The following is a 7,378-nucleotide window of genomic DNA, read 5'->3' as shown; positions in this document are numbered from 1 at the left end:
CATGTGTAATTCTTTGTATTGTCACTTCCAATTATTTTCGGAACAAAAACACCAGGGAAATGAGTTACTCATTTCAAAAAGCACATTCATATTTGATAAATAGCTTACAGATTAGAGAGAAGATGTTTACTGAAACCAGGATTCAAAGCATTGCCCGGCTCATCTAAAGCTAATAGTGCAGGGCTGGGCCCAGTTCCCTGTGAAGGTGCTTTCCCTGGAAATAGCGTAAAGACGAGCCTTTCACTGGGGTTCTGACCAGATGGAAGACCCTGGGAGGCCTGCATCCATCAACTAACTTCCTGTTTAGTAGCCCAGAGGACAGAGTCTGGGTCCCACAAAGCATAAGTGAAAAGTGTCTTCTTACCTCTCTGCTTTTCCTTGTTTCTTCAGCTATTGGATTGTCTTGGTCCCTCCAGGTTGCTATCACTAATTGCCACGGAAAGGGTGGCTTATAAACAGCAGACATTTCTTTCTCATGGTTCTGGAGGCTGGAAGTCCAAGCTCAGGGTGCCGGTGCAGTCACGCTCTGCTGAGAGTCCACTTCTGGGCTACAGACAACTGACTTTTTGTTATATCCCCCTACGGTGGAAGGGGTGAGGGATCTCTGTAGAGCCCTTTTATAAGAACACTGCTCCCATTCATGATGGCTCCACCCTCATGACCTAAGCACCTTCCAGAGGCCCTACCTCCTCCTAATGCCATCACACTGGGAGTTGGGACTTCAACCTAAAAATCTGGGGAGGAAACAAACATGCAGACCATAGCAAGCATCATTTAACATAAACCTTTGCTGAAAAAAATCAATGGGCATCATTCACTCATTCATTCATTCACGTACGCCACACATCCTATCTCAGTATTATATTGTATTCTAGGATGTACCCCACGTGCTAGGCCTTCAGACCATTTCCATAACTCATTTCTTCTTTTTAATGTTTATTTTTATTGAGAGAGAGTGCGTGCGCACGAGCCCAAGGAGGGAGGAGCAGAGAGAAAGGGAGACACCGACTCCGCAGCAGGCTCCAGGCTCTGAGCTGTCAGCACAGAGCCCCACGTGGGGCTCAAACTCACAAACCGTGAGATCATGACCTGAGCCAAAGTTAGACGCTCAACCGACTGAGCCACCCAGGCGCCCCTATAACTCATTTCAAAAATAATGTTTCTCGTGATTCTTTGTTTGTACTCTAACGTCGGCTGCCCTCGGTTCACCTTGCAGAGGGCACATTGTTTGGACTGGGAAGATTACTTCACACCAGAATCTCCTGCATCAGCGTTGTTGGGCCCCTTTGAGGAACTAAGCAGCTGGAAGACCTGACGTGTTTGAATATCTCGTTCATAGGGTTTTTTGTGGGCATTAAATAAGCAAATAGGTATAAAGTGCTTAGAACTATGTCTGGCAAATGATAAATGCTTTCAGAATGAAAGATAGGAGTGAAAGATTATTGGAAATAAGTAAGACTTGGTTTATTCCGGGTGTAGCCTGGAGCCTGTGTCAGTCAGTGGGTGTGCTGGTTGCCCTCAAACAACCACCCACATGGGTCTGGGGAAGCCCTGATAATTCTTTGAGGAAGGACTAAACTCTAGTAGGTAAGGAAGGCATGCCTTCTTTGGTGGTCTGGCCGGTCAAGGCCAGAGCACTGGATCTATGAGGGAGGAGACCTTGACTTTCAGGTCTTTCTTCTATTGGCTCCAAACCAAGCAACTTGGCCAACGCCGTGGTGGTGGTGAGGAGGGATAGTGATTTGAGGGTTCGACTGATGCAGCAGAAATCTATGTTCTGAGCCACGGAAGTGCTTGCTCAGACATCTCCTTTCGGCCACATTTACAGAGGCCTACTAAGTGCAGGGCCACGAGGCTAATGGGAAGATGAAGGGGCAGAATCAGCAGTGTTCCTGGGCAATACTGGGCTTGAGTCCCCAGGATCTACTTGTTGACTGACTGAACCATGTCCAAGTGCAGTGATTACTGAAGACACTCACTCTTCCCTTTCCAGGAAATCTAAGCTGCAGAATGTGTCAGGAAGGCCATTGAGCATTCCCTTGTTTAAAGCACCATCCTAAAATGGCAATAGCAGTAAGATATTACGGATGTAATGAACTCCAGATATGGTGCTAAGAGCTTTACATACATTATCCCATTTGTTGTCACAACTCTGTGAGCCCACTACCGTTATTCTCTTATTTTATAGATGAGATTCAGAGGAAAATGACCTTTCTGATGTCACATTATCAGTAGCGGAAGGGCTGGAATTTGAATCCAGGACCTCAGACTTCAGAAACCATACTCTCAAACACTGTGTATTCCGCCCTTGTGGAGAATGGGAGCTCCATCTGAGTTCCTCTGAGGACTCCACTGCAGTGAGTACATGGAAGGCTAGAAGGGACCCTGACTCTGCTGAGTACTGCAGAAACCCCCTCTCCAGCCCCATTCACCCCAGAGACCCCTTAACTAGACCCTGGTAGGGATTGAGGCTTGCTGTAGCCAAGCACAGGGGGGCCCCAGTCATCATTCGATGAGGCCATAATTTGCCTTTCAAGGGCTTTTATTGTTTAACATGCAGCACAGATCTCACAGATCATAGACTCCTCTTTTCTATTTAAATGGGAAGACAATAGTTTCCATGTTTGAGGCCTTTTACAAGACTCTGATGATCTTTATCTCGTGCAGAATAAATACCGTTATGGTTATTGAACACATCGATCATTATGCTGTGGCTATGTTTTCCCAATTAAGCAGTTGGCATGTTTGTTGCTAATAATGTGCTAATATGGTGGCGGCGGGGGGGGGGGGAAGCTTTTAGCAACAGAAAGGGCAAAGTGGGATTCATTCATGGATTCCAGGTGCATCTGGCTGTCATTTCATGTTATGCTTAGAAATCAAGGTAGCATCAGTGTGAAGAAAGGTCTGTTAGGAATCAACGGACTTTACTTCAAAATGGCGGTTTTGTATTTGATTGAGATTGTAACACAGCTGCCATAGTTTATACGTTTGCTTTTTAAAAACTGTGGTAAGAAACACAGAACATAAAATTTACCATCTGAACAGGTTCAATTTATACACTTGAATAATGTTAAGAATATTCATAGTGTTGGGGCGCCTGGGTGACTCAGTCGGTTAAGCATCCGACTTCGGCTCAGGTCATGATCTTGCAGTTCATCAGTTCAAGCCCCACATCAGACTCACTGCTATCAGCTCAGAGCCTGGAGCTGCTTCAGATTGTCTCCCTCTCTCTGCCCCTCTCCTGCTCACGCCCTGTCTCTCTCTCTCTCTCTCTCTCTCTCTCAAAAATAAACATTAAAAAAAAGAAGAATATTCACATTGTTTTCAATGGATCTCCAGAACTCTTTCATCATGCAAAGCTGAAACTCTGTTCCCATCATATGTCAACTCCCTATTTCCCTTCTCCGCAGTCCCTGGAACCATCCTTCTTTTTGTGTCCATGAATCTGACTGCTCTAAGTGCCTCATATAAGTGGAATCCTACAATATTGTCCTTTTGTGACTAGCTTATTCACATAGTGTAATGTCCTTGAGACTCATCCACGTTGTGCCATGTGACAAAATGTCCTTTTTTAAGGCTGAACAATGTTACACTGTATGTACAGACCACATTTTGTTAATGCATTCGTCCTTGTTGGTGCACACTTGGGTTCCTTCTACCTCTGGGTGTTGTAAATAATGCTGCGATGAACATAGATGTGCAAGCATCTCTTTGAGATCTTGATTCAATTCCTTTGAGATCTCGATTCAATTCCTTTGAGATCTTGATTAAATTCCTTTGATACAATGCCTCTGGGTATTGTAAATAATGGTGTGATGAACATAGATGTGCAAGCATCTCTTTGAGATCTTGATTCAATTCCTTTGAGATCTTGATTCAGTTCCTTTGATACAATGCCTCTGGGTATTGTAAATAACGCTTGATCAACATAGATGTGCAAGCATCTCTTTGAGATCTTGATTCAGTTCCTTTGGAAATACACCCAGAAGTGTCACTGCTGGATCATAGGGTAATTCCATGTTCAGTTTTTTGAGTAACTGCCATACTGTTTTCCATGGTGGCTGCACCATTTTACATTCCCACCAAGAGGGATTCCAGTTTCTCCACGTCCTCAACGACACTTGTTATTTTCTGTTTTGTGTAGTGGCCATCCTGTGTGAGAGGATATTCATGTATTTTAAAATTTCATCTTTGCTCTGCAGTAATTTCTTAATGTATGAAATGTCTTTTTTACATTTCAAATGTGGCCTACCTTATAGAATTTCACCAAAGTGACGAAGAACAAGACACTCTCCTCACGCATGGCAAGAGTGCACTCGGGGAGACTTGGTGGGCTGCTCTGGATGAAAGCCCTAGTAGTTGCTTGTTTTAAGGTTTAAATCTAATGCAAGTCTCCTCATCTTTGGTGTCTTCCATAAACCCTCCAGGAGGAGGCAGTAACTATCCCCTCTGTGCTCGATGGCATTATACTGTTGTTTGTCTACCGGTCTGAGGACTGGGCTCTTCAGCTCATCTCAGGGCATGCTCCGCCCCATGCCGTTTCTGGGTGTATCTCACAGCACGTGTAGCAATTAAATGTGTGGGCTCTGGCATCAGATTGCCTGGGCTTGAATGCCAGCTCTGTTATAATTTGCTCTATGACCTTGGGCAAGGCAAGCTTCTTCCCCTTTCTGGATCTCAATTTTCTCATCTGTTAAATGAGTATAATAGTATAAACCTCATAGCCTTGTTGTGAGGAGTCCATCAGTTAGCATATGTAAAAGGTTCAGACGCACCTCTGGGGCATCACAGGTGCTCACACATGTTAGCTCTTGGTGTAGCTATAAGGGTTGCCATTACTATCTTACATTGCAATCAAGTTCAAGTTGTCTGGGTAGTCCTTGGTAGCTGTGCTCTGCCCTGACTCTCAGGGTCTATCCCTAGAAAGGTGGATTCTGAGACAATTATGACTAGGTAGGTGACCTTGAGGAGGGCTGGAGAGTGAAGGTGACTTGATTTCTCCTTGGACTGACATTTTTGGGGTGCCTGGGTGGCTCAGTTGGTTGGGTGTCCAGTTTTTGACTTTGGCTCAGGTCATGATGTCACAGTTCGTGACTTCAAGCCCCACATCGGGCTCTGTGCTGACAGTGCAGATTGTGCTTGGGATTCTGTCTCCCTGTCTCTCTCTGTCCCTCTGCCCCTTGTGTACCCTCTTTCTCTCTCTCTCAAACTAAATAAACAAATTAAAAATATTTTTAATTTAAACTGACATTTTTGAGTCTACTGTTTAGGGAATGTTTTACATCTCTGAGTTAGTACTCCTGGGTGCGTGGCAAGATTGCTCTTGTAGTGATTGCTTGCAGGCCGGGATCTAGGGTGGGACTGGGCCGAGGCATTCTCTAGAGAATAAAACAAAGTTTGCAAGACAATTATTTAGGTTCTAAGACTACTTCACTTAATTTTTCAACTGTTATTCCTGAGTCCTTAGTAAATCCTGTAAGGTCTTATTTATATCCTCCAGCCCTGCCTGTTTTATGTTATGAAGTGATAAAGGGGAGCGTCCAATGTCCACCCTCTAGCCAGAATGGTGGATAACAGGGTGGGACACTACTGCTACCACCACCATCCCCACCCCGGCGCCATCCCCACCCCCCACCATGCCCACTCTCCACCTCCTATGTGGCCAGTGTGTGAGCCAAGTCAGGAATCAATGAGGCAGCCATATGATGAATGGGGCTCTTGGCTTCAGCTCAGGGTATAAGATACAACTTGGAGAGTCAACCTTCTCACCCAAAGGGCTTCCCTCTAGCGGGAGGGTTGTCTTAGCTCAGGTTGCTATGACAAAAATATCCTAGAACTGGATGGGCTTAAACAACAGACATTTATTTCTGGAAGCTGGAAGTCCAAGGTCAGGGTGCCAGCATGGCTGGGTCCTGGTGAGAGCCCTTCTCTTGGTTTGTAGATGGCTGCCATCTTGTGTTTTCATGAGGGGAAAAGAGAGAGGCCATCACGTTACTGCCCCTTCCTGTAAGGGCACTAATCCTATCATGAAAGCTCCACCTTCATGACCTAATGACCTCCCAAAGTCTTCCTGTCTAAATACCATCACATTGGAGCTTAGGGCTTCAACGTATGAATAGAGGGGAGGGTAGAAACATCCACTCCATAGCAGAGACTGCCAGCTTTGAAGGATATAAACTTGACGTTATATTAAGGAAGGTAGTAATTTACTTCACGTGGTCAGAGCCATTAATGCAAGTTTGTGGATCAAATTTTATGTAGAACTCTGTAATCCTGTGGTGGCAGGACTGGCCTGTAAGGCTATCTGGCTGGTCTGCCCCTCGTTCTCCAGCCAGAGAAAGCAAGGTTCGGAGAAGACAGAGCTTGCTTCCAGGCCCAAAGCTAGAGATCAACAGAGCCGGGATGAGGGTCCAGGCCTCTCAGATGGTGTGTCGATGCCTGCAACAGCCTTGTGTGACAGGATGGGATTTGGCATGAAGCGTTTCAAAGTCACTCTACCTATCTCCTCCTCCTGTTCGCCAGTGGCAACGTTGCCTTAGGACCGAGGGTGGATGAGAAAACACTTCTCAAAGTCCCTCAGCAAGCCTGCTGGAGTGCCTGTCAAGAAATTCTTGGAAAGGCGTTTTTGTTCCCTCTTCTGTAAGAGAAATGGTGAGCATTCGTTTTCAAAAGGCCTTTCATTTTTTAAAGCTCCTTAATTTCAGCCCCCTTTCCCCACTGGCCCCTGCCTGCCGGCTCTGTGAGTTGAACGGAATCCACTCTTTGGCCTGCCTTCCTCAGGGAAGAACTGCCCTGTGTCCTCCCAGACAATGGTGACCTTGTGTGGGCTGGCAGAGAGAAGTGCAGGGCTCTCGCTGAAGGGCGGCGGGGCTTCTGGGACCGGCGGGCCATCGGCAGTGACAGAGATGAAGAAGGCAGGAGCCGTTTACCCTTCACAAATATGGATAATTACACAGAACGCAAAGCTGTAGAGAGATTAAGAAAGTTCAGCAGGAGTCTTGGGAGCCTCCCCGAACTTTTGAGGATTTATCCAAAATGAACCTTTACCCTTTTTCAGTTCATCCTCAGCTAATAAAAAGAAATCAATTGCCGTTATAATCCTGTTGAGTCCTCCAAGAAGGAAGCCATCAGAGAGGACGAATCTTGAGACGTGTCTGTCCTTGGAAAACTGGATCTAAATACAGGAAAACGCTCCTTCTCTCTAAACAATACCTTTCTGGCAAGCTGCCTCCCACCCTCCACGCAGGCAAACAGACTGCATTTTCAGGTCACAGACGTTTCCCTCATTTTAGGAACAGTGAGAAACCAGTGCTACCGTGGGCTTCAAAGCATGGCATCCGGGCTGGATTGCACAGTCTGGGTCAGCCACGGAGACGGG

Source organism: Prionailurus bengalensis, chromosome X (genome assembly GCF_016509475.1).
Source record: "Prionailurus bengalensis isolate Pbe53 chromosome X, Fcat_Pben_1.1_paternal_pri, whole genome shotgun sequence".
Taxonomy (NCBI): Eukaryota; Metazoa; Chordata; class Mammalia; order Carnivora; family Felidae; genus Prionailurus; species Prionailurus bengalensis.
This window is presented reverse-complemented; position numbering follows the sequence as displayed.